The sequence below is a fragment of the Mesoplodon mirus genome (assembly GCF_964341445.2).
Source record: "Mesoplodon mirus genome assembly, chromosome: 3".
In the NCBI taxonomy this organism is placed as follows: domain Eukaryota; kingdom Metazoa; phylum Chordata; class Mammalia; order Artiodactyla; family Ziphiidae; genus Mesoplodon; species Mesoplodon mirus.
The window spans coordinates 154,664,354-154,675,181 of NC_138978.1; positions in this window are offsets into that span (position 1 = coordinate 154,664,354).

Genomic DNA, 10,828 nt, shown 5'->3' on the forward strand with positions numbered 1-10,828 from the left:
AAAGCCCCCTGATGGGTGGCCCAGGTGCTAGCTAGACAGGCTCAGGAGATAGTTTGGCAGCCACCCTGGAAAAAATGCCTGTGTCTCTGCAAATAAATCTGCCGGTGGAGAAAGCACTGGGTTTTCCCCAGTGCTTGTGCAAACAGTACTCTGTGCTTTGCTGGTATTGGAAATTCCTTGGTGTGAGTAGCTCTAGACCATGAAAATCGGAGCTATGGATTTCTTGTCATTGTTGTTACCCTTGACCTGTTGGGAAATAATTTCAAAAATCAATAGTCCTATTTCCAATTATTCACAACATGAAAATTGTTGGTAACCAGAAGAAACATTTTCTCTAAATCCCTGTTCACTGCTCAGCAACTGACAGTGAGCAAGACAGTCTTGAAGTCTGACACAGAGGAAGGTTAAGGATCATGCACCCAAGCATGGTGTGGGCATGTGCATCTGAGTATGGGTATCTGCATTCTAGAAAAAAATTATGAATAATATATAGATTACCAACTGAGTATTATTTATATCTTTTCCCCACTCAATATCCAAGAATTTGTAGAATCAACATTACGGTTAGATATGTGAAAAATCTCAGTGAAATGGATGCATCTCTAAGCAAAATGAAGGTATCAAAATTTGCACTAGAAGTGAAAATTTTTAATAGAAATGAGATCCTAAAAGAAATTGAAAAAGCTGTCCAAAAAACAATACAAAAACAAATACAATCTCCTCTCCTCCAAAGGCACCCGGCCTCATAGGTTTATGGGTGAATTTTATTCAATATTTAAAAATATTGGATAAACAGTTCAGACACCTACATATATATATATATATATATATATATATATATATATATATATATCCCAATTTTTTATGAAGTTCACACTTATTAATACAATTGCAAAAATCCTAAGTAAAGGGCTTCCCTGGTGGCGCAGTGGTTGAGAGTCCGCCTGCCGATGCAGGGGACACGGGTTCTTGCCCTGGTCCGGGAAGATCCCACATGCTGCGGAGCGGCTGGGCCCGTGAGCCATGGCCGCTGAGCCTGTGCGTCCGGAGCCTGTGCTCCGCAACGGGAGAGACCACAACAGTGAGAGGCCCGCGTACCACAAAAAAAAAAAAAAAAATCCTAAGTAAATTCCAATCCACCAGTGCACCCAAGCATATAGTAAAAATAGAATATTATACTATACTATAAACAAGCAGGGCTTGTAATGAAACTGAGATACAGGAAGACCCAGATTTACTGATTTTCTGGGTGAAAAGCAGGAAAAAGTTTATTGATATGCTGATTTGTTTTTTCTACCTTCTAATTACAATGGAAACAAATATATCTTATTGGGGCTGTCAGCTAATTTTTTCTTTTACTAGGGCCAAGTAGCCTTTGCTCTTTCAGCCACTGTAGTTTGCCAGGTTGCTTAATTCAGAGGCCGTGTCTCATTTTAATATGTCTTTTTGGAACTCCAAGTCTTTAAAAAAGTCACATTCATCTAGTAGAGCTTTAAGGATTTCCCTCAATAATTTTTTTAAAAAAGAATAAAAAAAGGAAAAGAAATCGAGAAAAGTAATGCTAATTAAAGATAGGCTATTTCTTCTGCATAAAAGGAATCATGACTTTTTCATTTTCTGGAATATTGACTTAAAATTAGAGCCTATTTGTTTATATTATGAGAGGAAAGGATAAGATACCAGGCTCTAAAGAAGCATTGACTTGGCCACCACTGACCCCAGGCCATCTGGTGAAGCTTATGAGAGTTTCCATTGCTTAGAACTTTGGAGAGGGACGTGGCAATATACTTAATTTTTTAAACGTGCATGTTTTTGCCTCATCAGCTCCACATCTAGCAATCAACCTTATGGAAATAACTGAATGCATAAGCAGACAGGAATCACAAAAGCACATATTCAGTTAGGTTAAAATGTGTGATTTTTTTTTTCTATAACTCAACTTAATCTCTTCCTCAAGCCCCTTTTTTGTCTTATGGTAGAAAATAATCTAGTCACTTTCAGATGTGCTCAACATTTTCAGACGAAGTTCCATCCCTTTCTGCTGCTTTCCCTTAGGATGGCATCTAAACTCTTGGGTATTAGCAAGGAGAAGGAGGCTTCTGATTCTTGGCTGATGTTTAATACTACCAGGTCCTCTGATCCTTGAACAAGGAGCCCTGAGACTTCTGATTCCAACAGGCCACCAGACTTTGTTTGCTAACATGGCTATTAATGCATTGAGCTTCTGGCCTGCAGGGTTCATACCATTTTCCACGAAGGCATCTTCAGGCCTTCACTGGCTCACTTTCTTCCCCATTATATTTCCTTCAGGGCTCTGGACACAAGGATGTTGGACTCTTCTCAAGTCACTCTGAGGTCTATGCTCTCTGCCCCGGCACTCATAAAGTCTGTACCCTATGGAGCCACACTATGTTGGCCCATGGCATTTCTGCCATATTCTAGGTGCCAGGCAGCACATAGATACAAATCCCTTCTTCTGCACTCCAAACGTACTTGGCTGTTCTGTCACCTCCACCCAAACCCCAGGCTCAGCCCAGGACAGAAGGTGCAGGACCCCTTTGTAGGGAAAGGGTCTGATTAAGTCCCTCTTGTCTTAGCCATTTTGTCCCCTAGACTAGGAAAACTTCTTCCAACCAGTGAAGGTGGGCCAGGCTGGCTCCTCATCTGTTATCACTCTGTTCTTTGTTGAGGATGAGGCTTTATGCCTTGATTACTTTGACTTAACTTTTGAGACTAAAAACACTCTTTTCTATCACAAAAAAGTTAGGCTCTGGCAAATTAAAAGCCTTAACTTTCAAGACTATTTTCTCAACACTGAGTTTTAAGACTCTATTTTAAAATTCAAAAGTCAAAACCTTGATTCTTTGTTCTCTGCATTTGCTCCATGAATCCCATCTAGAAGCAGTGCTTGCCCATGACTGAATGAGGACAAGTTACAGATACTGGTTTGCAGCTGGGAGGACCTCAGTTAATATGTCTAAATTTTATGTGACATGTTCAGAAATACGCATTGCAGGATTGTATGTAATAATAGAACATGGTAGACAAAGTGAATATCCATCACAAGCTGAATTGTTAAAATGAATTGTGTTACTTTATGCCTCTTTCAGCTGAACTTAACTTGGGTAGAACTGACCCCAAGAATAACCGTTTCCCTAATATGTCATCACAGCCACACAAAAATTGTATCTGGTTTTTCCAAAGCTTTATTTGTGCTTTCAGTTGTAAGATTTGTATTTTGATTCCATGGCCTGTGGAATATTATGCAGCCACGAAAAATCTGAGGATGAGCAATAGCTATGTAGTGAAATGGAAAGTCTCCACAATACGTTCTTGAGTTTTACAAGTAAATGTAAGAATATGTCATATAACATGACTCCACTTTGGTGTTGTTTTTCAGCTGATATATCTGTCTATATCTACAAAGCTCATGCACGCTTGTGTATGGGCACACACACACACGTGTGCGCACACACACACATACACACACCACCACCACAGTAAATGTTACTTTTGAGGAGTAGAAATGGGTAAGGAAGCGTTTAGGTGAGGGGATAATTGTCACATTTACTTTATACATTTCTGTAATGTTGGAGGATTTTTTTAGTGAGCAAGCACAACTTTTGTTTGTAAGGGGCCTACATACCAAGACAAAAGCAAAGAGGGAAAGTGCGCCCTTCACTTCAGAGGGGAATCAAGGTCCTGCCCTGGATGGATGCATCCCCTGTCTTGTCTTGCTCTGCAGTGGGCAGTCTGCACTGCCCAGCTGGCCTCAGGTGTCACAGACTCCTGAAGAAAGTAGGAGGCACAGAGCCCGATGGACCTGCCTCGGAAGCTTAATCCATGACTTGTTAGGCTTTTAGTCTTTTTGAATCACCATTCTTTCTTTCATAAAATAACACCTACCTCTCAAACTGAGGAGTAAATGAGATGTGTTGTGTGAAGTGCCTGGTATGGAATGTGCTCCTAAACAGTAGGAGGAGGAGAAAGTCAGGTAGGAAGATGTACTGGTAACCTTTGGGGAATGGGAGCCATGATTGTCCCCACAGGGCAGTTATTGACATGGTAATGTACCATTGGTGGCCTATTCCTTTTTCTTTTTTCTTTTTTTCCTTCAACTTAGCAGCCCAGATCCACCCTAATTGAGCATCTGGAAAAGGAAACAAGCAGGGTACACACACAGGAGTGAGCTCTGCATTGTCCTCAAAACTAGCTCTCTCCAGGTGGTATGTAGGTGTGGGTGTTATAGATGGGAGGGAGGTGTCAAATACACCCAAAGCATGTGCTGTGTTTTGCTTGGGTCAATGTGATAATGGGATAATGGGTTTGCAGTTCCCTACCACATATGAGGAAGAAGTAAGGAAAGAGACAGGGGAACTTTATTTAGGAAGACCAGAGTTTAGGGTGAGTGATCAGAAAAGATATTAACTTATGAAACAGACGGCACAAAATCATACTATAAGTCTGGGTACAAGGCAAGATAGGGCAACAGAGAGGATGGTAAACAATGCCCATTCAGACGTCAAAACTTGCTCTGGACTTAGTGAGATGTGATGCTTACACTTCCAGGAAATGGAGACTAGGGCAGAGCGTGTATGGAGGCAGAGCTGGAAGGCAGAGGAAATACAGGCCACCCACATCCCCACCTGCCCTGACCTCTCACCCTAAAGCCTCAGGAAAGGGAAAATCAATGGGCTCCCGAAGTGCAGGAGCCCGGGGTCTAGGGCTGGAATCTGACCCATGCAGAGTGTTTACTGATCTAAAGACGGATAGGTTCAAATGAGCTCATCTTTATCTTGAGAGGAAATTAGGGAGCCCAGACCCAGACAAAGCCACATTTTATTCAATGAAAATTTAACACCACCAGAACCACTGCCGCCGCCACCTTCTACCCCACAATGTACACAATATCACACAAGACATCTACCCTAGTAACCTCATTTCTGAAGTTCAGTTCTGGAAGATCAACAGATAGGGAACTCTGAGCTTACAGAAAACCAAAAAAGTGATTCCAGAATATTTTACTTTTACCCTTCTTGCTGATCTGTATCCTCTTTTTTCCCCCACAGTTTGCAAATATTGACTAAGTTCAAGGGCAGTGGTAGAAGGTCTAACTTCAGAGTTAGCATGAGGTGAAATACTTAAGATGGTGCAATCCTGTCCTAATGAAGAGCATATCAGATCCCAAGTTTGGTTATGGACAGTTCTTGTCCCCTGCCCCAGTTGATATTTGTTTTATCAAGTCAGAGACTATTTTTGTCATCATTGTTAATCTCCCTCTTGCCAGCTCTGTTTTGGCCGAGGGCATGCACTTGAGGTATGTTAGAAGAATGGAGTGCAGTATTGTGGGAAAGAATTATCACTAATTCTGTCTGCCTACAGCTTCCTCAGCCCTGTTCATCTGATCTTAACACACTAAGCAAACTTGTACATGGAAAGTCCTACAAGTCCATGACCTGGTTCCAAGAAGTAGATTTTGAAGCTGAAAGAGCAAGAGAGCAGCATTCCCATGATGACTTTAGATCCTCATTCTGTTGGAAATTTTTTGATTTGCCCATCAGGGGAGAGCTTGATAGAATATTTTGCCAATAAAGAAACACACTGCTAAACGGAAAGCTCCAACTCATTTAAACTCCTCTTTGGCTTCAATATTACACAAATCTTGTCTTAAGAATTCCTGGAGATGTGGCCTAAGTCTAGTAGTCCTAACTGGAACTGAGAATGAACTGGCACTTCTGACCCATGGGTTTTGGAGTTAAATAGACCCTGGCTCAAATCTTAATTTCTCTGAGCCTCAGTTTCTTCCTATGTGAAAATAATCATAACAGTGCTCTCCCTGCAAGATAGCCATGAGGATTAAATGTGGTATTATATCTGAAAGCATTTAACACAGTGCCTGTTGCTTAAAATGGGATTAATACATTTTAGTCTCCTTCCTTCCGCTCAGCTCCTCCAGCTGCTGGTGTATCCCCTTTCTCTGCTGCATACATTTGACATAGTGGAATCAGGCCAATGACACTTGAGGGGATACCATCCTGATAAGAATGAATAGAGAAAAGGAAAGGTTAAACAATGCTCAGAACAGCAATGTTTACTTTTAAACGATCTGAGTGTAAACTGAGTGAGTTCCACTGACATTTTGAAAGAATGCAAGTATATAAGTAAACTTGTAGTTGTGCTTTCTAGACCTGGACACTGCCACCAAAAAAATCTCCATGTGGAGACCTTTGGGGAGATTTTTAATCTACACACCATAGAGGCCATTGTATTCTGTTGATATTATTAATGATATAACTTGGTTACCGAGTAAACGAAATGATAAATCTCCTGGATAGTTTGTTCCAAGGAGAGGTAATATTCTTTCAGACTCATACAGCCTCAGCTGCTGTGTTCTACCTAGAGTTCCAACACTATCTCTTGTTTGAAATTATCACATGTAAAAGTTATAGTAGATTATGTAACCCTTAGCCACTTCCTCTCCTAGCATTCTTGGAATGGCTGGAATCCACCAAACTATATCTTCTTGTTGGGCATCCTGAGTTCCCCCAGGTGTCTCAAAGCAAACTTGCCTCCTACCCTTTAGATAAATAGCTATATGCAAAGTAGATGGTCAAATGTGTATTTTGTATAAGCCAGTCTTCAAAGGTTCTGACAGCAATAATGACTTCCATATGCAATACAATCAATTCTCCAGTGTACATGATCTGGCCAGAGGGAAGATGGATATGAACAACTGAGCATTGAGAACGTATTTATGTTTGATTTTGGAGTGATAACCCATCAGCCTTGAGAGGAAGTCACACAGTAACCCCTGAATCTGGCCTCTGTTTCTCCACTTTGGGTAATTCCCAATATCACCAGAGCTAGACTGGAGGAAGGAATGGGAAGAGACCATAGAGGACACTCAATAAATATGTGGCCAATTAACATATATTTCAATTTATTTTTCTATATGTTAAACAATAAACAACTAGAAAAAAAATGGAAATAAAGTAACACTAAACCTATAATGTTAAAAATGGTACTGTAAAGACATAAAGAAGACCTAAAAAAATTCAGTCAGACAATAATGATAACAGCAATAATGATGATAACAGTAACTAACATTTATTATGTTCTTATAATGTGGCAGGAATTATCTACATGATTTCTTTAATCTCAGAAATTTTATGAGGTATTTATACCATTATCCTCATTTATAAAAAAAGGAAACTGAGGCACATAAAGGTAAGGTAACTTTTTGAATAGAAAGATCCAAATTCATAAATTTTTTATTTTGTCTAATTTGCTCAATAACTTATAAATTAATGCAATCAATTTACTCTATAAGCTAATGCAGTCCCAATCAAATTTAGAGGACTGTTAATGGAACTTAATAAACTTAATTTTAAAGTTCACCTAAATTTTAATAAACTTAATTTTAAAGTTCACCTAAAAAAGGAAATGCTAGCAAAACAGAAAGCCAAGAAAGTGTTGAAAAAAAAATCAATTTTAAAAACTATTAAAATTATATTAAGGTTTAGTACAATTGTTAGATACACTCAAGGACTTACCACAGAGCCCAGGACAGAGAGGACACTGAATAATATTTTGAAAATTAATGCATATTTCTACCTATCTTTTCTATGGCTTGCCCCAATAGATACAGAAACAAAATTTAAAGTTACTGTAATTAAATACTATGTTATTAACTCAAGGATTGAAAACAGTAGTTCAAGAAAGCAGATTAGAAAATCCTGAAACAGATATATAGGAAACATAGGAATTTGGTCTCTAGTAAAGATTACTTTCAATCAGGAGGAAAAAAAAACTATTCAACAAATAGCATTGGGATAATTTGCTAATGATATGGATAAAACAAAGTTAGATTCCCATCTCACAACATATGTAAAAATAAATTATTGATAGACAAAAGTTTGAAAATATATATTCACACATATAGGCATGTGCACAAACACATGCACACACACACATAACACAAGCATGAACATTCTGGAAAAACTAATTTTACCGTCTTACAGTTTGGAAGATATTTTAAGCAACACAAAACCCAGAAGCCATAAAGAAGTAAAATAAAAGATATGGCTACATAAAAAGCACATATATATACACATACATATATATATGTATGTTTGTATGTATAAATATATCACTCAGCTGTAAAAAAAGAATGAAATTTTGCCATTTGAAGCAACATGGAAGGACTTGGAGGGCATTATGTGAAGTGAAATAAGTCAGACAGAGTAAGACAAATACTGTATGATATCATATGTAGAATCTAAAAAAATACAACAAACTAGTGAATATAACAAAAAAAGAAGCAGACTCACAGATACAGAGAACAAACTAGTGGTTACCAGTGGTGAGAGAGAAGGGGGAGGGGCAATAAAGGGATAGGGGGTTAAAAAAAGGGGTTATTATGGGTTTATATGAAATCATGTATGTGAAACTTTTGAAAATTGTAGAATTTAAAGACTCATTCAATTAAAAAAATTTAAACATGACATCTCAGGAATAATAACCAAAAAATCATGGAAAAAGAGAAAATAAATATGGAGAAAATACATAGTAGATACATATAGACTATTAGCCTTATTATAAAAGCATCTATAAATCAATTAAAAAATTGTGCCACTCAATGGTAAAATGGTCAAAGGACACGAATTGTCAGAATACCAGAGAAGAAATGAAAGAGGCTAATGAATATCTGAAAATATGATTAACTTCTCCAGCAATCAGAGAAATACAAATTAGAAAATAATACCATTTTTGTCAATTTGATTACAAAAAATGAAAAATATTGATATCATCCAGTTTGGACAAGTGCATGGGGAAATGGGCACTCTCAGATATTATTGCAGCATTATAAATAGCCTTTTTAAGGGACAAATTGACAGTAATTGTCAAAATTTAATATGATCTAGTAATTCTACATCTAAGAACTGGAAATGTTCACAAAATACATTGAAAGTATAAGAATCTTCATTAAAGCATTGTTTTCAACTGCAAAAAATAAAATCTCTGGGTAGATGAATGATTGAATAAATTATTTTAATTTTTTTTAAATAAATCATTTTATATCCTTATATGGGATACTATAGAGTGATTTTTTTTAATGAGCTAGATCTTTATATATCAACACAGAAAAATATCCGAGACAACTTACTAACTAAAAATATCTAGGAGCAGAATAATGTAGTACTATATTCTGTTGATTCTAAAAATCATTTCATTCACATTTCAACACTTCTTACATTGTGAGGCATCATGCAATCAACAGTGTCTAATAATTGTAATAGGTGGCATTTTTCTCTTCTTAGTAAAACATAAAATTATGACATGCCTTACAATTGATGTAGCTTAGACATGATGAAATACAGTAAATCATATAATCCCACTTATATTTAAAATTATATTTATTTATGTATTTGATAGAATGAGTAATTGAGAATTTAATTGATGCCTTTCTTGTGTACCCGGCTTTAACGGAAATGAAGAGGGGGGAGGAGGAGAAGAGGGAGGAATAGAATTTTCTTCCTTTCCCTTTAAGCGTAGTCTGGTCTTTATGTTCTTGAATTTGGCTCACTCATTCCAGGGGACTTTACATGCCTTTAACCATCAGATCTATGGGTTGATAGCACTATCTTTGAGAAAAAAATGATGGAGGCATTTGTACCTCGAGGGGAAGAGAGGGATGTAGACCAACTCCATGCCCTGGCGACTCGGAGGAGATGGGAAGTTAGGGTTTGGGTGAGGAGGTGAGAAAGTCACTTCCCTGAAGTGAAAGGATGGGTGGAATTGCTACAGAGGTGCCTGTGGAGGACAGAGTGCTAAGCATACAGTGCCGATGGCAGAAGCAAAGATGTCTGCAACCAAGCTTGTCATAGTGGCAGAGATGCCCCATCAGACCCACTTGCCTTAGTAACCTTCAGCGTTATAAGCAGGAAGCACTGAGTACAGAAACATAATTGACTGAAGACTCAAGGCCCATCCTCAATCTTACTGGATAAGCCTTTGATCAACCTCAAAGGAGAGAGAGTTCCCTCAGGTAATCAAGTTTAGATGTCCAGCCAGCTCTGCTGGATGGGCGCTGGGGCACATTATAAAAGAAAATGTCTTACTTACTGCTTGATTCTGAATGTTCTGGACCAATTTGCACCAGAGAAAGACAGATTAGATAGATAGATAGATAGATAGATAGATAGACAGACAGACAGATAGATATAGATAGATAGATAGATGATAGATAGATGATAGATAGATGATAGATAGATACATAGATACATAGATGATTAGATAGATAGATACAATAGATATATGATAAATGATAGATAAAAGAGAGATACTTGGGATTAGAGAGAAAAACTGAATATCTTTAATTTTTCATTGTATTATCTTTTTATTATATGAATGTTTACAAGCTATATTGCCTTTATAATTTTAAAACAACTTTTAAAAGAAGAAATTTTACTTTAAAAAAATGTGATAAGATGCAGATAAGTAGCTCTGTCTTAATGTATACATTTGCTTATTTAACACATACATATTGAGCGCATCTTATGTGCCCAGCACTCAGCATGGTCCAGGGGAGGTCTTGGACAAGACGAGGCTACCCCCAGGGAGCTCATGGTCTACAAGATGGCAAACGTCCCCGAAGGAAAGCACTTCAGTTGTGTGTACCCCCTCATCTTGTAGTAAAATCGTACGCCTCCTGCTGGTTGCTGCCCAGAGTGATCCGGCAGCAAGTGTGGCTTCTCCAACTCAGAACTTGAATTGGTGCATCCTGAAGGTCTTGAGGCTATAGTTTTGCCTGAACTCTGTACAGTGG